The sequence below is a fragment of the Cupressus sempervirens genome, chromosome 2 (genome assembly GCF_028749045.1).
Source record: "Cupressus sempervirens isolate cs-2001-9-10 chromosome 2, ASM2874904v1, whole genome shotgun sequence".
Taxonomy (NCBI): Eukaryota; Viridiplantae; Streptophyta; class Pinopsida; order Cupressales; family Cupressaceae; genus Cupressus; species Cupressus sempervirens.
The window spans coordinates 13,585,845-13,609,518 of NC_143119.1; the positions used below are offsets into that span (position 1 = coordinate 13,585,845).

The window sequence follows — 23,674 nt, forward strand, 5'->3', positions numbered from 1 at the left end:
ATATCTCCTGTAAATCACAAATCGTCCCTCTTGAACAAATAAAATGCAACTCTAATAATTGCACCCCTTTGTTTTAACTACTCGAATCTTTATTATTTAGGTCATTACACTATAATAAATTCCTCCAGCATATTAGTTATATGATTGCAAGTCATTATAAATCAGTCCACCAAGTGACGTTGATAAGCCATAATGTATTGGCAACATGTCATCTGATTAATTATATGCAATGAAATTCCTAACTTCTAAGGGCACTTTTTACAACAATCACCAGATTTTGAAAGGATCAAGTAACAAGGACATTAGTGAAACATTTTCAAGGTTCTAGTTTTCACAATTTTTAATATAGTCTGAATCAATTTCTTGTTCTTCTTGCCATAATTTCTTTATACTAGTCCACCAAAATTTTAGTGAAAAAATGTTCTATGATATGCCCTGGCAGTACAAAATCTTTAACTCTTGAAGTTTTATACCCAATATCTCTGTTAACAGAATGCATGTAAATCCACTTGTGAATGTGTGAAGTGAGTATGATTTGGGATTGGCTTAAATCCTTGTAAAATAATCATATAGATTCAAAAATAGACCAGAAAATAAGATTTATTGCCTAAATCCGAAGGCTACTGAAACCTGTCATCAATCTTTAAAAAGAAATGAGATCTATATTGGGATAAACAAGTTGTCCTCGGGGACAGTACTTTTATATAGATACCCACAACAATTAAAACTTGGAAATCCTTGTACAGGGTATGACAAAAGATTGCAAATATCCCCTGATGGTCATCTGCTAAATAATATTCCTTTCTACATGGGCCTGCCATTGTGACGAGAGAAACCATATAAGAGCACAATATACCAGAGTCCCTTGATTTCTACAACCTGCCACTGGGAAAGGAGTTGCATCCTCTATTTACTAAGGAAGTAGATAAGATTTACAAACAAATGCTTTGGAAAAAGCCAATAAGTTGTTAGTCACCATAACAATGACCATTTTCTCTATAAAATACTCAGTATTTACGTAACCTGCCAAAGAAGATTCTGTCGACAACATGAACAGGCAGAGCATAAGCTGGATCTATTGGCTTTAGTCCAGGATATTCCAAAAATGAAAGACCTGTATGAGTTGATGAAAGCCATCAAGGAATATTAAATTTAAAACTATAAAAATCTGAAACATTTTTCTGCATGGACATTCCAATACTATCAGTTAGTAAGATCTATTTTGAAATGTTACATATACATTATATTTACTCCGAAATACCGTACAAGGCTTTGTACCTGCAATGCCAAAGAATGTATGGAATACATCCACAGCATCATCTGGCCTATCTGAGATACCCCCATTCTCCTTATCCTGCATTACAGTTACATGGTTGTAATAAGATTGTAAATTCAGAAACAACAGAACCTATGTACTCTAATGTGAACATGATGAAAATGAACCTAACAATCTAGGATGAAGTTCTTAAGTTTCTCCTTGTCTATCCAATGTACTCGATCAATCATGATCAAGCTTGATAAAACCCACCAAGAATAACAAACCTGTATGGTGTAAAAATAAAATGTGAACATCAGCATATGCTACTACAATCCTGATTCTTTTATAAGAACAAATTTGTTAATCAGTTTTCCAACATTCTTGAAATGATTCTATGATAGTTCAAGCAGGACATCTAAAACCTTACATCTGCAAGTTTCTCAGGTCTCCCATTAAGACCCCCAGTTTTTACTTCCCGTTCACAAAGCCACCATCCAAGAAGATCCCTATCAACATGACTTAGGGCACCTGTTATTGCAAGGCCACCGACACAGCAGAAAACTACAGCACAAGGAAAAATAGCACTAATTGAAGGTCTGCACCATTTTATGATATACATATACTCAGAAACAAGGCAAACTTTGAGCAAAGTGGCATGAAAAAAACAGAGTATGATTTAATAAATGTACCATGATTTTCAACAATAAATAATAAATAATATAGAGGAAAGATGGATTTGATTCTGTATCTCTCATTTCTTCACACGGCTGTAAAATCAAACAAGAAATGGTCCTAACAAATTAGAAGGTGCAAGGAGATTTTTCTTACTTTGACCTGCATGTGATTCTGCACCAGGAGTACACCCAAATGCGCCATCAAAATTTTTACAACTAGCAACATATTGGATGGCCTTCCCAACATCAATCTTCTCTAGTTGATGCAAAATTGACAAGCAACAAACTGCACAGTAAGAAAATCTAGAAGCAACAAGCATGTCAGTGAAAGGACTTGAGCAACAATATAATCAGTTTAACCTCTTTCACAAATGCATTTTTTTAAACTTGAAATAAGGGAATGTGAGAAATCACGGAGTGTCAATTTCTCCCCATTCATCACCTGCAAAGGATCCATCCTCCTGCTGCAATCTCATGATATCTGAGAGCAAGATTTATGGTAAACAAATTCCTTACCAATGTTTCCAAAAGGCGGGTAGTAGGAAACTTTATAAAAAAATGGTCGCGTGATAGAAATAGAATAGGAGAGGTTTCTAATGAGAATAAGTAAAAACTTACATCTGTAAACAAGCAATATCAGAAAGGCAGACAGACAGATAGGCATACATCTACACATTTTGTAAAGGCGCAGATGTCAAACTCTTCACTTATAAGTCAACATATGTTAGCATTGTTTTAACAAATAATTTAATGTAATTTTACGGAAAAATATTTGACCTGTATCTAAGCTACAGCTACCAAATTTGACAAGTGAATGATTTCAGATTCAATCCGTAAATTGTATTCCTTACATGTTTTTCTCATGACCGAATATAGCATTTGTTTGTAAATTTTTTTGTCATCTTTCCAATAAAAACCCCAGATTTTGGCCAAATCCTTGTGATCCACAATTGTCTATAAGCTCAAAACTAAATTGGACAAGAAGTTGCAACTTTAAGTGGAAACAAATTTGTAAAAGTGGTTACCAAACAGGCTACAAGACAGTTGGATAAAACCAACTCAGCATTTTTGGGTATTTCTGCTTCTTGTTCCTAATGGATCTCAAACATATTACATCATGTATCTATGCTAAGCTCTAAAGTAAATAAAAGGATACAAGTTGCTATCTTGTCCGAGTCAATAACATCTAACTTGTCAAGTAGGGCCAATATTTGAACAGCACTCAAGGTATGCAAAATATGAGGGTCATGCCCAATATTTCCACCAAATCCACCTGCATGCAAAACAAAACAATACAATCAAAAGCTGTTTAGGCACAATGGTCTTATCTTACATCCCATTTCATAAGATAATGTGTAAAACTAAACACATTTCTTCAATTCAAAGTTAGAGATGCAAGCATGAAGAATTGAACTATAATAACAGCAAAAGAGTTAGTAATGCAAGCAACAAATGCTTTCGGTTTGAGGACACAATGTATAGCCTGAGTCAATTTTAAAAACCTAGATCAAAACATGGAATTCAAGCCAAGCGACAGATTTACGCATCATACTTGTTATTCTCTACAGCATAGTACAGTCAAAAGTGTATCTTTTGTATCATCCAATGTCAAAAACTGATATGTATGAACAACCATAGTTCAAGCAAGCCTTCATCATTACCTACCCCACAAAAGTTTCACAATGTCGCTTCAGTGAACACATATTGAGATAGATATTGAGACCAACTAAAATCAATTTTTTGACAGCCACTCTGAAAAGATATCTTCAAGTTATGCCTCTTAAAAGGCATCAAGCTCTCTCCTACATGTTGATACGAGTTTTAACATATTAGTAATTGGATATCCGATACGGAGTATCAAACATATAATTCCTCTCTTGAAAAGTTATTGCTCATGGGATATGAGAATAACTCCAATGTTCCTTACACTTATGGATACTCGCTCAGTTTTATCGATGTGATTTGTTGGTAATCACGTAGGTGGCCTTACGTTGTTCATTCAAGAATGACTTGGGCTTTGGTGGAATGATGGTGATGGTGATGGGTTTGTGAAATATGCGGGTGGCAGATAATGTTGATGGTGGTTATGATGATGGAGGATATGTCTGCCAATGATGATGTTGATGGGAAAGTGATGGTGATGGAGGGTGAATGGGTGTGTTCTGATACTTGACTTACTTCTCTAACTTCCTTCTCTAAACTTCCACTACCCAGCTACTCACTATTCTACTCCTACTCCTATGAATGGAAGGTTAGCAAATGGACGGGGATCGAATTTAATGAAGGCTAACCAACGGCCCCACCTCCACAAATGCAAGGATTCAAACGAAAATGAACTAGTTTACCACACAAGGCTTCGCAGCCAGCCGCTAGGATGCTTGTAGTCTAGTATTGATCCCTATCAAACATCTACTAATGCTACCATACAACTATCCATCTATTTTGACCTCACTTAAACAATTTGAAATGCAACCGACTTTAACAACTTGAAAAGAAATCTAACTATGTGGAAGTAGAAACCATGCAATAATACCAAAGGCTCTTAATCACCATGCAAGTCACAACGATGAGAAAGAAAGTGATTTTGGCATTATCTTATACAACAATTTTCTCCGACTCTTTACAAATGAGAGCAAATGGCCTTATATAGGGGTCAAAAATACAACGGATGGTGGAGATCAAAACAAGATCAACGATCTAGATTGGATCCTCAAAACCCTAATTAGGGTTGCCACCCCATCGGTCAATGAGAAGCTGCCACCTCGTCAATGGACCAATGAAAAAAGTCTAAATGTGGCAACCAATGAGAAGGTGCCAAAATGGTGGCCAATCAGAAATAGACACTTGTCCTATCCTAGAAGAAAGGGAAATTTCCACTTGGGCTTACATCAAATGATCTTCTAATATAAATCTCCCTTTTTCTTTCATTTTTTTTAGCTAAGGCAATGAACTTAGCTAGCCTTTCATTAACTTCTTCCATAAGAGGACAAGGTGTGTGCTTTGCCCTGAGTTCCTCTAACTTCAACACGCTGCTTGCTGCTTGTAGTATATTTTCATGGTCCTTCTCATATTCTTTGCGTATCCAATAAAGGCATTTAGAGAGGAAAGGGTGTTCAAATGTTTCTTCTTGATAGCAACCCTTCCCAACTCATCCAATCTCGATCCCAGTCTTGTCTCATTGATTTCCTCTTCTTTGATGTCTTCAAAATCAAGTGCCATCCCAACGTAGCTCATCATGGTTGTAATGGAAGTGTCGACGCTTGGGCTGTGTTGTGCAATTGCATTCTGTATCTCTTATTTGCCAAGGGGATTGTCCTTCCTTTAGTCTGTCCTTCATCTGTATCATGTCCAGTGTACCAATATTGGTGTCGGTTATTCGCTTCATTTTTCAGAAGAAAGATGTTTTCGGCATCATATCCTCTTTGTCTTTCTTAGTGTTTGTCCGCTTGAGATTCTTACTTGCACTAACATCCTCCATAGTCATCGCCCTATTACGGGATGGTAGAGTGGTGGAACAAAGGGCAAGCAAAACCAAGGGAAGCAATTCTTAGACTAGAACAAAAGAAGGATGTCAGCTTAAGGATCCCTTTCAACTCTAAATGATTAAAATTCACCTTAACCAATAAACAGACAGCGACAGTTCGGAATTTAGGATCAAACTTCAAAAACTTCAAATTCCTTGCAAATTAGAATTTTACCATGTAATCCTCTTCCAAATAGAATCGCAGCTCCTTGCAAAGATCAGAATTCAAAAAATTGCGAACACCATAAATAATTTGCCTTCCAATAAAAATCGCCAAGCAAGGAAAGGCCAAATCTACCCAATGAAGAAATCGCTAATGGAAGAGAAATCTGCCCTCAAGACAAAATCGTCCAAAATGGAGGAAAATCTATCATGCAAAGAAAATTACCCAACACCAAAAGCTGCTCCAAGGGGAAAATTCGCCCAGCTTAGGAGAAATCTACTCTTTAAAATAAAAAAAATCGCCCAAAAGCAAGGAGGAGAAGACGAGAAGCGAGGAAAGAAGAGGAAGGAGTTTCCTCTTATAGCCAACTCCACAAACCCTCCCTAGCTGGCTGACTTGGACCCTGGGAGAAAGAAAAACAAATAATTAATGTAAAATCATGGCCCACAATTAAATACTTAGCTAAAAATTTAATTTTGCCAAGACAAAATTTACTTTTTTAAAATTGCCAATTAGACCTATTGCAAAATTAAATAATGCCTTAGGGATATTAAATATTTCCATTTAATGCCTTGAAGATATTAAATATTTCCATTTAATGAGGACTTAGTAATTAATACGTCATTAAAATCGGACTTTAGCTTCAATATGTCATTAAAATCGGACTTTGGCTAACCAAAAGCCATTTTTCAATATTAAATTACCAATTCCATGAAAGGCTTAAAATTTTTTTAAGGCAATTTAATCTATTAAAGACAATTTTTGCAATCTTTATCCAAATCGATTTTGCTATGCCAAATTTTTTTTTTTTTTTTTTTGGCATAAATAAAACTTCTAGAGTCTAAAATCGATTTTGCAATTTAATTTCATCTTTACAAAATTAATTTTTTTCACCAAAAATTGAAGATTTTTCAAAAGACCAGATTTAACAAAAAAAGTTCATTTTTGAAAATTATTCCAAGTTTACACAATTATATCTGAATTTTCAAAAAAAAATGTCTTAGTACAAAATTTACAATTTTATCCTACCAAGTTGGAATTAACTTTAAAATTTGTTCGGCCTAAGGATAGAATTGGTGGCTTTGGAAAATCAAGTTGAAGCTGGGTGAAAATAAATCTAACCCTGTCCCCACTGGCCCTAAAGGTGTCTGAGACTCAAAATTCTCAAAAATGTTGGACAATCCAAAAATTTGCCAAGGCGATTAAAAAAAAGGGGGTCCCCAAAAATTTTGGGGCGATGGTGTGAAAACCTCACAACATCTAGGATAAACCCAAAGAAATGCTCCTGAACATTTCAAGAAATAAGTAACTTAGAACAAAAATCTCAGGATAGCCTATCCGAAAACCTACTTAAGGACGAGCACTCAACAAGGAAATAACTCTCAAGTTGATCCTAAGTAACTTGACCATAAGTTACTCACATGTGTGCAAATGATTTATTCCCCGCTCAACAAGAACTTGATAATCTCTTAGATCCATCAAACTTAGTTATTATAATATCCTTACTTCAAAAGCAACCTGGATAGAGCTCCGCTGCCAGTCAGGCATCTATAGCCCCGACAGAGTTATCGTTGTGGCACCACAATCATGGTTCTACCTTTCGTGATTTTTTTTTATAGCACTAGTAGAGATGATTGCACACCCTTGAACCAAATTTCATCTTTATTTTCACTTTCATAATGCTTTTTCTCTTTTTTCTTTCTTTTTCCTTTTTTTGTTCGGTTTGCAAGCAATGAAGCTTGCGAAAGGTTTGGAAGACCACAGTGGCGCTGAAGCAAGTGTATGATTTTTACTAAGTCCAACTTCACTTCAAAACATCAAGAACTCAGAGCAATTAAGTGTGAGTAGAATGTTGTAACCATGCCAGAGATAACTCAAGAACCTTTATCAAGTCTAACCCAAATTCAGTACAAGTCCTACCATAGACCAACAACTAAGCACATCCTTTAACCTCTAAACCTCGTCAAATGTATTCGAGAAATGAACAAGATAGACTCCGTTTTGTCACCAAATATGTAAAAATTTACACACCTTGCCCACGAGTGATAACATGGACCCCCCTTTGCACTTGCAAAGCCCAACACCAAAACTGCTCTCTAAGGGAAGCTAAAGATCTCAAGTCAAATGACTTGACGCAAACCCAATTGAGTTCCCTCACGACACTTAACTAAACAAATGGAAGAAAACTATTCTAACTAACCTCTAAACTAAATAGCTGCAAAAAATCTACTCCAACCAACTGAAAGGGAAACTTTAATCTACCCAACTGAAAGGAAACCTAATCTACCCAACTGAAAGGAAACCTAATCTACTCTCCTGAACCAAATGGTCCAAGACAAACCTACCCTAACTATGTACAAGACTCTAAAGAGACAACACTAACCAATCTAATATATACACTGGATCTAACATGGTTTCTTAGGCTGTTCAAAAGTAACAAGGTTTGGGTGATAGCTCTCAATCTCGCAAACTCATCCTTATACTCTGAAAAAAATTTGGTCACCTCAAACTCGAACTCTGGAAAATTAACATGCAAGACCAACAATTGAGGCAACTCATAGGGTCCATGATTAATCCAAATACAAGTTGTTTTCCCAAAATTTCCATAATCAAAATAAAAACTTTCAAACCTTTTATTTTTAAGAGCAGGGAAAGAAACAACCTAGCATGACTCAAATTCAAATGGAACCTGAAAATTCTCCAAGGCCTTGGGAAGTTGAAGTTGGTGGTGAATCATCCCTCTAACATCTTCATCGAACTCATTGGTAGTCCAAGCAGGATCAATCTTGGAATCAAACTCATGAATTATCGCCTTTGGGGGCTTGTCCTTGTGAACAGTGAACCATGAATCCTTGTGAATCTCCTCAAGTGTATCCTCAAAAATCAAGGATTCCTTGATATTTTCCCCATCAAACACCTCTTCAAGTTGATCGAACACAATATCCAATTGTAGCATCAACCCAAATTGTTCTTTGTTTTCCCTTTCTATGGGAGCAACTTGATCACCACTTAACAATCCTTGCATATCCTTACTAATAGGAGCTACATCTTCTAGCATGTAATTTCCATTTGAACTCTCTTTAGGAACATCTTGCCATTCTTTATATAGTTTCTCACCAAACATAGCACCTTCAAGACTGATAGAAGAACCATCATACATCTTTGTGAGTTGCCCATCAACTTCCATTTCAAGTGGCAAAATTTTTGGAGCTTGAAGTAGATGGTGAATCATGCCACTTGCAACAACTTGATTACCTTGAAGTGCTTTGGGCAATGACTCCTTTTGCATTTCTTCCATAGGATCTTCAAGCACCCCCCCAAAGAATGTGGTGGAGATAGCGCCTTGTATTGGTTTATCAATATTTTCCTCATATTTGAACTCTCTTGTGATATCTTGTGATTCCTTGTTCAATTCACCCACCTGATTATCTTCCTTAAGGATATTTGAAACTTCTTGCAATCCATCCTCATGAGTCACCCCTTGAATTATGCATGAAGGCTCACCAAATATTTCCTTTTCGTTCGCCTTCTGATGTTCCATTTGTAGTTCTTCACGTGCCTTCACATGTTGACTTTCACCTACCATCTCTTCTCTCTCTTGGATAAATTCAATTGTTTTCTGAATTTTCTTGTCAACCTCTCTACCTCGTGATATAATGTGTGAAGGTTCATCCACTCGGTTATCTTGAACATTAGAACCGACCATATCATCTTGATACATCTTATCTTCTTCATTCTTTGGTGTCCAACTTAGAAGTTGAAAGAAATTCTTACCACCCCCTACTGATATTTCCTCATACCAACCCAATTGAATCTTGACCAAGTCAATGGTGTCTTGGCAAGATGGGCAAGTAGACTCTGAATATATGAGACTATGTATATGGCACCAATATCTTTTTCCACATATGTTTTTTGGTTCCCTATTGATATCTTCTTTGAAAACAAGAAAATCTTCCTCCGAATTAACAAAGACCATAGGCTCATGTATTTGTGAAAAGGAAAATTTTCCTCTTAATGCCAAGTCCACTCTTAAGAGAAACACCAAACAATTCATCTCCCCATGATCTGTAGTACCATGTATCCTACATTTCCTTGATGCCGCAAGTTGGGACAAATTCAATGGAGGTAACCTTTTGTTCAAATCAAACCAAATGGGAAGAATGTCCACTCGCCTATCCATTGAGAAACCTTTCCCTTTTTTTGAATTTTTTTTATTTTAAATTTTTATTTATTTTTACTTTAAAAGAGATCTCTCATCTCAAATTTAACTTCGAAAGCTCATTCCTCGTCAATCTTTGCTCTAAATTTCCAAGTTGATCCAAGAATGAATATCATTCAACCCTCCTAGTGCCAGATAATGTTGATGCGAGTTTTGTATCACTTACATAACATATTAGTAATTGGATATCCGATACGGAGTATCAAACATACAATTCCTCTCTTGAAAAGTTATTGCTCATGGGATATGAGAATAACTCCAATGTTCCTTACACTTATGGATACTCGCTCAGTTTTATCGATGTGATTTGCTGGTAATCACGTAGGTGGCCTTACGTTGTTCATTCAAGGATGACTTGGGCTTTGGTGGAATGATGATGATGGTGATGGGTTTGTGAAATATGCAGGTGGCAGATAATGTTGATGGTGGTGATGATGATGGAGGATATGTCTGCCAATGCTGATGTTGATGGGAAAGTGATGGTGATGGAGGGTGAATGGGTGCGTTCTGATACTTGACTTACTTCTCTAACTTCCTTCTCTAAACTTCAACTGCCCAGCTACTCACTATTCTACTCCTACTCCTATGAATGGAAGGTTAGCAAATGGACGGGGATCGAATCTAATGAAGGCTAACCAACGGCCCCACCTCCACAAATGCAAGGATTCAAACGAAAATGAACTAGTTTACCACGCAAGGCTTCGCAGCCAGCCGCTAGGATGCTAGTAGTCTAGTATTGATCCCTATCAAACATCTACTAATGCTACCATACAACTATCCATCTATTTTAACCTCACTTAAACAATTTGAAATGCAACCAACTTTAACAACTTGAAAAGAAATCTAACTATGTGGAAGTAGAAACCATGCAATAATACCAAAGGCTCTTAATCACCATGCAAGTCACAGCAATGAGAAAGAAAGCGATTTTGGCATTATCTTATACAACAATTTTCTCCGACTCTTTACAAATGAGAGCAAATGGCCTTATATAGGGGTCAAAAATACAACGGATGGTGGAGATCAAAACAAGATCAACGATCCAAATTGGACCCTCAAAACTCTAATTAGGGTTGCCACCCCATCGGTCAATGAGATGCTGCCACCTCGTCAATGGACCAATGAAAAAAGTCTAAACGTGGCAACCAATGAGAAGGCACCAAAATGGTGGCCAATAAAAAATACACTTGTCCTATCCTAAAAGAAAGGGAAATTGCCACTTGGGCTTACATCAAATGATCTTCTAATATAAATCTCCCTTTTTCATTTTTTTAGCTAAGGAAATGAACTTAGCTAGCTTTTCATTAACTTCTTCCATAGGAGGACAAGGCGTGTGCTTTTCCCTGAGTTCCTCTAACTTCACCACGCTGCTTGCTACTTGTAGTATATTTTCATGGTCCTTCTCATATTCTTTTGCGCATCCAATAAAGGCATTTAGGGAGGAAAGGGTGTTCAAATGTTTCTTCTAGATAGCAACCCTTCCCAACTCATCCAATCTCGATCCTAGTCTTGTCTCATTGATTTCCTCTTCTCTGATGTCTTCAAAATCAAGTGCCATCCCAACATAGCTCATCATGGTTGTAATGGAAGTGTCGACACTTGGGTTGTGTTGTGCAATTGCATTTTGTATCTCTTATTTGCTAAGGGGGATTGTCCTTCCTTTAGTCTATCCTTCATCCGTATCATGTCCACTGTAACAATATTGGTGTCAGTTATTCGCTTCATTTTTGAGAAGAAAGGTGTTTTTTGCATCATATCCTCTGTCTTTCTTAGTGTTTGTCCGCTTGGGATTCTTGCACTAACATCTTCCATACTCGTCGCCCTATTACGAGATGGTAGAGTGGCAGACCAGAAAGCAAGCAGAACCAAGGGAAGCAATCTTTAGACTAGAACGAAAGAAGGATGTCAGCTTAAGGACCCCTTTCAACTCTAAATGATTAAAATTCATCTTAACCAATAACTGGACAGCGACTTTTCGAAATTTAGGATCAAACTTCAAGAACTTCAAATCCCTTGCAAATTAGAATTTTACCATGTAATTCTCTTCCAAATAAAATGGCAGCTCCTTGCAAAGATCAGAATTCAAAAAATTGTGAACACCATGAATAATCTGCCTTCCAATAAAAATCGCCAAGCAAGGAAAGGCCAAATCTGCCCAATGAAGAAATCACTAATGGAAGAGAAATCTGCCCTCAAGACAAAATCGTCCAAAATGGAGGAAAATCTGCCATGCAAAGAAAATTGCTCAACACCAAAAGCTGCTCCAAGAAGAAAATTCGCCCAGCTTAGGAGAAATCTGCTCTAAAAAAAAAAATCACCCAAAAGCAAGGAGAAGACGAGAAGTGAGGAAAGAAGAGGAAGGAGTTTCTTCTTATAGCCACCTCCACAAACCCTCCCTAGCTGGCCGACTTGGACACTAGGAGAAAGAAAAACAAATAAATTTTGCAAAATTATGACCCACAATTAAATACTTAGCTAAAAAATTAATTTTGTCAAGACGAAATTTACTTTTTTTAAATTGCCAATTAGACCCAAATTGCAAAATTAAATAATGCCTTAGGGATATTAAACATTTCCATTTAATGCCTTGAAGATATTAAATATTTCCATTTAATGAGGACTTAGTAATTAATACGTCGTTAAAATTGAATTTTGGCTAGCCAAAAGCCATTTTTCAATATTAAATTACCAATTCCATTAAAGGCTTAAATTTTTTTAAGGCAATTTAATCTATTAAAGCCAATTTTTGCAATCTTTATCCAAATCAATTTTGCTATGCCAAAAAAATAAAATTATTTTATTTATTTATTTTTTTAATTTTTTTGTCTAAATAAAACTTCTAGATTCTAAAATCGATTTTGCAATTTAATTTCATCTTCACAAAATTAATTTTTTTCACCAAAAATTGAAGATTTTCCAAAAGACCAGATTTAACAAAAAAAATTCATTTTTGAAAATTATTCCAAGTTTACACAATTATATCCGAATTTTCAAAAGAAAATATCTAAGTACAAAATTTACAATTTTATCCTACCAAGTTGGAATTAACTTTGAAATTTGTTCAGCCTAAAGATAGAATTGGTGGCTCTGGAAAATCAAGTTGAAGTTGAGTGAAAATAAATTTAACCCTCTCCCCACTAGCCCTAAAGGTGTCCCAGGCTCAAAATTCTCAAGAATGTTGGACAATTCAAAAATTTTCCAAGGCGATTAAAAAAAAGGGGGTCCCCAAAAATTTTGGGGCGATGGTGTGAAAACCTCACAACACTACAGATAAGGTATTCCCCCATTTCATTGGTGGTGTAAGAGAATGGCCATTATGTATCATGTCTATGAATTCCCTCTACCAAGGAAAATTTGATAATATGATGAAAACTTGTAAGCTCTCCCCTACAAATAAGCTCTCCACATATTCCACTACCATCCATTTTCTTTGTTTGCCTAAAAATTCCTTGTGTCAAATCCTTCTACATGAGGGTACATGGAAAACCAAGAGTGCCCTTGCATTAGCATGTACCAATTCATCATCAAAGTCATAGAGTAATTGCAATACCCAAAATATCTGTGGCTTTGCTACCTCCATTAAAGTGTGGTCTTTATTATCCACATATATCATTGGTATCTCTTCTTACAATGTTATATGATAATTCTATCTGTTCCTTATACCTAGGTTCAAAAAAGCTTTAAGAAACCCAAAATCTTAAATGTATGGTGCCATGTCTTTGAAATGTTTAGCATGATTGTTGATCTAAGCTGCCACTAGAATCTCTTGCATCCACATCTTTCCCAAGAATCCAAGTAGTCTCTTTGTTAAAAGAAGAGTTAAAAAAGACAGAGATCTACACCTAAATTGATACATCATACAGGTCATTCTCCTTTGTTCAAGTGATGTTCTCCAAGAGTTGTTCCCACAAGACCTCAAATAGGTCAAACCCCTTTAAACTACTATTTGGTATGCAACAACTATTGACATTCTAGTTGCAGAAGCGTCTCTAGCTGTGTGGTAAATTTTGTATGCAATGGCCAAGGCTGCATATTAGTGTATCCAGGAGGGTTTCTCTTGTTAGGTCTTCTATTTCAAAGGTTCTCTCTATTTTCTATGTATCTCAATCAATCCATCAACCCCTTAATTGAAAGATGGTTTGAAATGTAAGATGCATCTAGATATGTGATGAATCCTGTATGAGGGGATTGTATCTCCTTTATTTGTATCAACCACTTTTGTTTATTTGATAAGGTGCCTTATCTTCTTTTATGATGAGTTGTGCGCTATCTTTCTCAATCTTCCCAAGGCTACAAACCATTTTGAGTCCTTGTACTTTTTGGATCGTTTTAAGACGAGAGCAATTTCAAGTAAAAATTCAATGAAAAGATTTCCAAACTGAAGAGGATGGACACTCACGAAGATGAAGCAATTTGGGAATATGATGTCAACGTTCTTGACTTGGGGACATCTGCAACAGAAAAAAAATCAAGAGCTTAATGACACGGCTACGTCACTTGAGGCAAGACTTGATAAAGTAGAAGAGAAGCATACTCTAAAATTAGAGAACATGAGACTGAAAGAGTACACACGACGGTTGATGAATCAAGTAAGGCAAGAAGATAGTACATTTGACCCACCAGTTTCCATTCCACAAGAATAATTTGAAAGTTTTGAGGCTATGAAGAGAACAACTCAAGAGGTAAGAAAGTGGATTGAGGATATTGCAAGACAACTGAAGAGTTTGTACAAGGGTTAGATCATACATAAAAAGAGACAATATGGTTCAAAGGAAAAATCCAAAGTGTAGAGGAGCAGTGGAAGATTTTCCAATGGCATAAGATACCCAATTTCTCTTTTAAAGAGGGGTAAACGCTTTGACCTGGAGCTATGAACCAGTGAGGCCACAAACAGGGGACCTCATCCCCATGAGATTTGAACCTTGATGGCAAGGATAACAACTCGACAACTTAACCATCACAACATGCCACTATTGGCATAAGATACCCAATTTCTCGCCTTAAGGCATGAAAAGAAATTTCTATACAAATGTCGATCCAAGATAAAGTAATTGAAGAGACATTTATGTTTTCAATTGTTGGTTTTGGTCTTTGATGATGACAAGTACAATACTTGATAGAACGTAAAAACATAGTTGGCATAATTGCCGATAAATTGGTGAGTTTCTACTAATCACCAAAATTTTCTAACCGGTGAGTTTTTCCTAGATTTGATTACACTCAGCTGGCAAAAAAATTGCAAAGTTTTTACGAAAAATCGGGGAGTTTTTAAGAAAAACTCTTTGTTTTTACTTTTTTTAACTTTTTTTTGTTTAAAAAAGGGAGGCAAAAAGGCCTATATATATTATATAAAATAGAGAATTACAATATGCTAGTAGAGCTGGGAAGAGAAAGATGTGATTGTAAAGATGTATTTACTTCTAGTTTGACACCAACTATTTATTATTTTGCTTCCTGCAATCAGCATTCCCCACGAGAATGTGATTTTTTACCCACTATACATTTATATATATCTAAACTCTACTTGTTTCTTTTTGTGCTCTCTTTATTTAACTCATTACATACATCTTCTTGTTGAATTTCGCAAAAAAAAATGTACTTATTAAATTTAAGCGATTTTTTAGGTTCTCGATTTTTTCCTAAGTTTTTTTGAAAAAATGTCCGATTTTTCCTGAATAAACATTTTGGGCCTTAGCAAGTTGTTTCCCGAGTGAGAGTTTTCCTACTATGTGTAAAAGCATTGTGAGAAGACAAAAGGATCAATAAAGGAGATTCAATCAAGGATCCTCATGTCCTTGGAGGAATTATTTAGCCAAGAAATGAATGAAGATGATGGTTTGAATTTGGCGTACTTGAAGGAGAAAATGAAAGTCGTTTTCTTCCAAGGGTTAGAGTTTATCAAAGAAAACCAGTTAAAGGAGAAAGTGAAAGTTGCTTTCTTCCAAGGGTTAGAGCTTATCAAACAAAATCAGTTGAATGAAATTCTTTCTTCCATGGTTTTTGTTAATCATCTCCAAAGACAGCAAGTAGATTAGGAGAAGACCATTGAAACATGCATAGAGGAATTGGATGTGATGAAGCTACAACTTGATACTTTGCGAAGTGTCACCGTGGAAGAGCTTGAATTAATTACTGTTAGAAGCATTGTCATTGATGTCAAAGGAAAGAAAGCAAAGTTGTCATTGATGCCAAAGTGAAGGCATGGGATTGTTGTTTTCTATGGCATGATGATCTCATCAGTGCAAGATTGACGGATACAGAGCAGGTTAAAGCCATTGTTATTGACAAAGATATACGTGCTACACAAATGCCTAGAAGAGTTGAGGATGAAAAGGTACCAAAGAAAAAGTTATATTATGAGTTTACATATATAACATTCAAGACTAAACACAACAATTAAGCAATTACGAGCAATAATGATTATATCCAAGAACTCAAGGATTATGGTTACAGCTCCAGTTAAAGGATATGAAATCAGAGGTTAGATTACAAAAGACCATATTCAGAATAAAACAAAGCTTGAAATTGATAAGTAGGAAAATAAGAGAGAAGACTAAATCGGGAGATGCTTTCTTTCTTGCTAGACTGATCTTTAAAGTGCCAGGATATTCAGGGATGGACATGAGTGGATAAAACAGGTGAAGAAAACATCGAAATTGCATAAAGAAAGTGTTAGCCCCAGTTAAACAGATTTATACTTGATGACGAAATAGATTATATACAATAGAAAGTTAACTTTGGTAACAGCATTAAACAACATGGGATACCGATTCCATGTGATTAGAACAAGAAGTGTTGAAGCGAGCAGTTGCCAGTAAAATCATTATCTCTGGACATCCAGGATGAAAGATCAAATTCTGTTATATGTATCAGTGGAAAGTTTTCTAAACACTATCATTCCTTGAACCAAAGATTTGAGACTGCTTGCACATATCAAGGTGGCATCATAAGATATTGATATTCCTCTGCGTCAATCAATGTTTCCATATCGAGACTTTATAATTGATGAGACATGCTCTGTAAATTCCATTGTCAGTAATACATGCAATTAATTGGATTGCAATATGAATAAGAAAAGTATAAGCAGTAATGACAGAAGTCAAACATTAGGGCATCATCAACCTTATGAATTATGTACTTTATACTCTGGCAAATGTTCATTTTTATTCTTCTTGTGGTTACAGTTCATATATCTGGAACAGATTTTTTTTGGATGAGATGTTTTCTGTGGCTGCAATGCCTTCAATACTTAATCGCAAACCATAAAAATCACTATCATTTTGAATATAATATTTGGTTTGAAACTTCCAAAGATATATCTATTTTGAAACATACAAAGTCTGACATGTGGACTATCAACAAATATTTTTGATAAGAGACCAGCCTCGATCTTTCTGAGCAATGCAATGTCTTTTAAGCCAAGTCAAATTGTTTAAAGAAAAGCCACAGTAAGTTAGAAGACTGTTGGCGTTTGCCTAAAGTAGTTGCAACTTCTTCAAACTTCTCCAACCATGCTAATCATTGTAGTGGCTCAATCCATTTGAAGAGTTCTATTTCAGGACTTTCACTTGAATTGGATGGATGTATGTAGAAAATTAGAACATGTTAATGCTGTGAAGTATTTTCTATCAACAGTGATGTAACTAAAAAACATATAAAAACCATGTTGCATAAAATTATTTGAAGCGAACAAGGAAATCTAAATATGTTAATAAGCAAAGAAGGCAATCTGGAAATCATATAGACTGAAGATCAAGTTTTCTCTGTACAAAAGGTAACCTGTCTGGAAGCAAGGTAAATCAGATTATTCGAACTTGTCTTTAGCAGTGAATATTGTGTTTTTTTAATTTTATGTGAATTTGCAGAGAGACAATTGCTTACTATCACAAACTAGAGTTGTCGTTGCACCAAAAGATCGACCTGTCAATGCCCGATACAACCACTAGATTTATAGAACATAGGAGGCGGTTAAGCCATGTCACGAATCTCGAATGGGAACGTTGGCAGTTAGTCCAACAAACCCCCCTCAGCGTTACCTGAGGAGATTAAATCTGTGACCAAGCTCTGATACAACTTGTTACAAACTAGAGTTGCCCCCGTTGCACCAAAAGATTGACCTGTCAATGCCTGATACAACCATTAAATTTATAGAACACAGGAGGCGGTTAAGCCATCTCACGAATCTCGAAGGGGAATGTTGGCAGTCCAACAATTACTAATTTTATTTTTATTCTATTCTTAGGAAAAGGAAACTATTTTCAATTCGCAAGACGAGGATAACTGGGAGTAACTGCACAGAGGAACATCATTGTTATCACCTCAGTCTGGTCTTAGTTTGCAGGAGCTGTCTTAGTCTTATTTCAGATCAACTTGCAGAGAATATGCTAGTATTATTGATTGAAATATTATATTGCAGATTATTGTAGGACTACTACATTCAGACTATCTTATTTGCAGGTAATTAAAATTACAAAGTACGGTTGTACAGATTGTTTGAAGGTTATTGATTGGAGAATAAGTTTATAAGTTTCTACTATAAGCTTTGGTGATTTTGAAATCAGTAATATATTAATGTAACTAAATTCCTAGAATTGATGCTTTGGAAATGCTGAGCTGATTCTCAGATTGCTAAATTATATTTTGAAAAATTCGGTGCTTGAGAAAAGTTGAGTAGGTGCTCAGATATATAAGAGTTGGTGCTGCAGATTGGTGAATCCTTAGGGTCAATGCCCTTAAAACGTTGTAATTGGCATTTCCTTATGAGGCTGGATTAGGAAAGCAGATCCTTGCAGCAATTCTCACCGTGGTTTCTCCCATACTGGACTTCCATGCCAAACCTTAGCGCTTTTGCTCTTGTTGTTTGGTGGTGCTCTTAAATTTTCAGATTGGTGTACTCATTTCAATATACAGTTGGAAGTAATTGTTTAAAAAATTGAAATGGATAAAAGTTTTAAGATATATTTAGTTTTACTACTGATTCAGCCTACAGAAAGAACACAATGAGTAATATGATCAGTGACTTGGTAGATAGACAATAGCCAAACTTGGAGGAGCCTTGAGTAAAATTAGTGATTAATAAAATACAGCTGTGACACAAGGCGGTGCTTGCATACAGTTTCCTTCATATGCTGATGGAATTTATTTTGAAACCTTCCAGCAGTTTGTATATGCAACAATAAAACACTAAAAGAAATAGCAATGGATATAAAAGAGAATTATTACCTGTTCTGTGGAGAGATCATTCAATATACTGGTTGATTCATTAACAGATAAATGTAATTGTAATATGCAGTGAGGTGAATCATGTATGGTGGCAAACTACACTGACAGTGTTGGCGGGTTCTGAAGATTGAATGGTTGACAGCAAACTACAGCAACACTGCTGAGGAGTTTGAAGATTGAGGGATTGACGGCAAACAACAGCGATCAAACTAATACAAATCAATGATTGTGATCAAAGAATAGCGACTTGAGAATTAATCAACCTATGTGGCATCTCTCATTGGTATTATGAAAGAACTGATTGAGACTTTGAGCTCTTTATCGACATATCCACAAGCATATCTGTGGAAGATATTGGTATATAGTTATACTATACACAAGACATGATTTTTTAGAGTGCCTGTGTGAATATAATATTGCTGTATCTATTGGTACCCATGGCAAGAGTTGAGAGACAAATATCTAGACAAATATTACGCAGCGATAATACAATAAAGAATCAAATGATGTCAACTTGCATTCAGATGCTAACCAATTTGTTAAAGAGTGCAATTATTCATTTGTTAAGAAAAGCAATAGGCTTATGATGTGGTGGATTGTAGTTCAAGAGTACCTGTTCAAGAAGATATATTATAATGATATAATTTATTTATTAAGAAAGGTAGTGATTCAAATAATGAATAAATAAACAAGAGGTGTCATTAGAATCGCGTTTGAAAAAAAGGTTAAGGAAACCTCTCCTAAAGACATGTTCATAGTAGAAGATGGTGTCTCCTCACCTCTCTTGAAGGTATAAAAAGAGTTTTATACGTTGGATTGAAGGGTATGAGATAAATGAAAATATATAGTGATATCTGGTGTATTGAAGTAAAAGATTAATCACATATACATACATCAAGAGTGTCATTATACAGTGAAAGAGGAATATTCAGATATCTTAGCAGATTTACTAGAAGAGTTGTGGCATAATAATAAATCCATCATCAGTTAAGATAGTAACCTTGTCAAGACGGAATTTCCAAATTGATTAGAGTTGGCACTTTGTCTTTAGGGGTTGGTGCCTCTTGTAGGTCGGTGCCTACAAATTGTGGGAGTTGGTGCTCCTAAACTTAGAGGCTGCTACCTCTAGTAGGTTGGTGCCTACAAAAATTGTAAAAGAAATAATTATACAAAGCAAGCTATTCGCCGTAGCTTTCTCCAGCATTGGGTGTCCATGTAAACATCGTGTTAATGTTCTCATGCATACAATTGTCAATTTTAGTAATTGATGCTGTTGGTGATTTGTAGCTGCAGAAGCTATCTTTCTTCAATGTCTGAGATTGTCATTGTTCAAAGGTTGCTGACTCTTCATTAATCATGCCGTGGATGATAATATTTGGAGAAAATTATTCTAGTCAGCTGTTCATTTTTCATTTACTCTTCTGCAACTGCAATTATTATGCTTTGTAAGTTCAATTTTTTTATGTGGTTATTATTTCATATTCCCATTCAATAACAGCATTGAAGAATCAATCAGTTCAAGTGACTGAAGAATTACCTTTCTTGACTAGCGGCAGTTTTTGAATATCAGCAGTTCTCTATGTGCTATAGCAATTTAGAACATTAAGTTTCAATCATTTTGTGCAACAACTACAAGGCATCTTGTATGGTACTTGCTGTGCATGTTCAGCATCAGTTATATTGAACTTTTTGTTCTAAAACAGCTATTGGTCATCCCGCATGATTTTTCTTGAGAGATTTCTGTAGACATCCAGTGAAGAGATTGTTGTTTCATCTATATTATTGTATCTTGCATTTTATGTATAGGTTTTTAAGTGTTAATAATCTCAGTAAAGGATTTATTAGTGGTTCAGCTTGTGACCTGTGTATTCATGCTATAATGATTATTCAATAAAGTATATTTTTGGTGTGGCTGAGTTTTTTCCCCTAAGGTTGGAGGATTTTCCCAGGGTATTTCTGTGTATTGTGTTTTGTTATGTTACCCATTCTGTATTGTGCTATTTCTGCTATAAATCAACATGGTCAAAGCAATCTTGATACTATGTCTATTATTTTGTGATCTTTGTCATCGTGAACACTACAATATTTGGTGGGTTTGAAGCAATTGGCTGTTCATGTGATCTGCACCTAAGCCACGAAGTTTCTAACTGCAGGTAGCAATTTTTTCCTCCTATTTGTTCATTTTGATCCTCCATTATGAGCATCAATCTCAAACTGTTTAATTGATTATGTTTGGATTTTATTTTGTTCACCATACTATGTGTGGATCACCATATTCTCCTTCTCACTCCCTGGTGCAAGATTGCACAACCCTTGGCACGGGATTCCCTTTGGCATCTGTTTGCTGCATAGAGAGTTGTGAGTCTTGTGCACTTCGTACTTGGAGGAGTTGACTCGGGAATCTGCAATAGAATTCACTTCATTTTGCTCGATCATTTGTTTGAGATTAGACAGATTATTAGTTTATCACCTAAGATTGAGAGCTACTTGGGAGGAGGATATAATTCACCATTACAAAGACATTGCCACCTAGAAGCCTATCCACTAGCCCTCCCATGCAGATTTGTGCCATCCTCCTATGGCATAACATTTACCAAGTTCTGGTCCGTTTTCTCTAATATTACTTCGATAACAAAAATTCTGGAATTCAACGGGTTGTATTTTCCTCTTTCATGATTTTAGCTGGTGGTGTTTTATTTTCCTGAGATAAAGCTTCGCATGAAATGGGTGAACAGATAGAGAGGAAATAAGTCATTGCTTGGAAGCAGAGCGTTGGACTGCCATATGGAAATTTCTCATTGTCCCAAGTTGATAGCAGTCATGCCATCATTAGGACTCTCACATTGCCGTATCTTTAAGATTAACTGTTCTAAAGATAGTCTTCGTTGTAATAAAGCCAGTTGTTCCTTGCTTGAGATGTCCAGTGCATTGAAATACTGGACATTACGCCTCAGGAAAGTGAGACTTTACACATTCTAAGTTTGTCATAATTTCCATTTTTTCTTGAGCTTTCAAGGAGTTGCATAATAGAGTTTTCAGCGAGTGCTCCTGGTCTATATAGAACTATAGAAGGTGATACAATGACCTCTTGCGGCTATAATCTTGGAAGCAGGGGTGAGAGAAAAGTTCCATTCAGATTGAGGCTTCCTATTGAAATTTCAGTGATGCTGGCTATCAGCTGAAGAAATTTCTATCAACCATTCCTAAAACTGGTATGGATTTAGATCAGGTCATGGAGATCATCTTGGAGGGGATCATTATAGTCTTGATATGGTGAACGAGACCATGTTGCTGATGGCAAGGTATTAAAGGAAATTACACCATTGGTAATATTCAGAATGGCAGAATTTAAGGATATCTTTGATTAGAAGATATCCACCATTTCGATATCACATTTGATATCATGAGTATCGGCCTCTAGAAGAATATCAAGATATGATATTCACCAAATACCTTTCATATATCTATAAAAACAACTCATAAACCATCAAGTGAATGACATCTAACACTTAGTTGTTGATTTACAAGATATAATTTATCATGTTTTGTTTCAAAATTTATATTAAAAATTAAAATGTAATGGCATTGCCTCTTCAGTATGTGTTTCCCAAGGGCAGTGATCTCTCTTATATATATTGTGAAAGAGATATGGAAAGACATGCCCCATGTGTCTTCATTATTATTTAACTAATCTAACATTTGATTATTTAACTACATGTATATACACACACATATACATATATATTATATATCACATATATGTAATGTGTGTGTGTGTGTGTGTGTGTATAGTTTAGTCTCATGGGTTCATCCAATTGAAGCTACCAAACATCAACACTCCCTCTTAGCTAGGGAGGATAAACACAAGATATTACCTCAATGTAAGATCAAGAATGGCAAGTTTAAAAATATCTTTGATCAGAAGATATCCACCATTTAGATATCATCTCATCATATTACAAGTACTGTTCTCCTGAATGTCAAGTCACATGACATTCACCAAATACTCTTTGAGTAATGGTTTCCTGAATGTCAAATTGCAAGATATTCAACAAGTACTCTTGAGTAATGGTCTCCTCAACATCAAGTCGCATGATATTCATCAAGCTCTTAACCATTAGCCTCCTGAACATCAAGGTGCATGACATTCACCAAGTACTCAAAAATGTTCATAAGGTATTTGCACCATATCCTCAACAATGCTTACCATAGGAACAGCCATGGTTTGTTTAAGGAACTTAATCTACCATGCAAGGTATAATCTATCATGATCTATTTCAGCCATCATACAATGTCAATCACAATAGAAGATCATTGTCTATTTAAGTGACTTAATCCACAATGCAAGTTATCATCTAGCATGCTCTGTTTCAGCCATTGTAAGATATCTATCATAATAGAAGATTTTATTGAAAGATTGTCACCTTCCAATAACTTTTACAAGTGATAATCATTTGGAACTCGTCACTTCCTCATGATGTACACAGGGGTAGGCCCATCAAAACCATGCAATCACACTCATGGATTTTCAGACTTGTTGATGTCAGTTTTGTACCACTATATAACATATTGCAATTGAATACTTTATACGGAATATCAAACACTCAACCTTCTC

The 23,674-nt window shown here is 35.7% G+C and overlaps 1 pseudogene across 1 annotated transcript in view; it reads right to left on the minus strand.

Moving 5' to 3' along the window:
* Positions 1–582: 582 nt before the first annotated feature.
* The window catches only part of LOC149570846 (geranylgeranyl transferase type-2 subunit beta 1-like), a 52,437-nt pseudogene continuing 29,345 nt past the window's right edge, over positions 583–23,674 (minus strand). Inside the window, exons 6-12 of the transcript XR_016360246.1 lie at positions 3,089–3,205; positions 2,347–2,413; positions 2,087–2,148; positions 1,686–1,819; positions 1,444–1,542; positions 1,279–1,354; positions 583–1,114 (exon numbers count right to left, since the gene is read on the minus strand). The product of XR_016360246.1 is annotated as a geranylgeranyl transferase type-2 subunit beta 1-like (transcript). The remainder of the gene's footprint in view (positions 1,115–1,278; positions 1,355–1,443; positions 1,543–1,685; positions 1,820–2,086; positions 2,149–2,346; positions 2,414–3,088; positions 3,206–23,674) is intronic.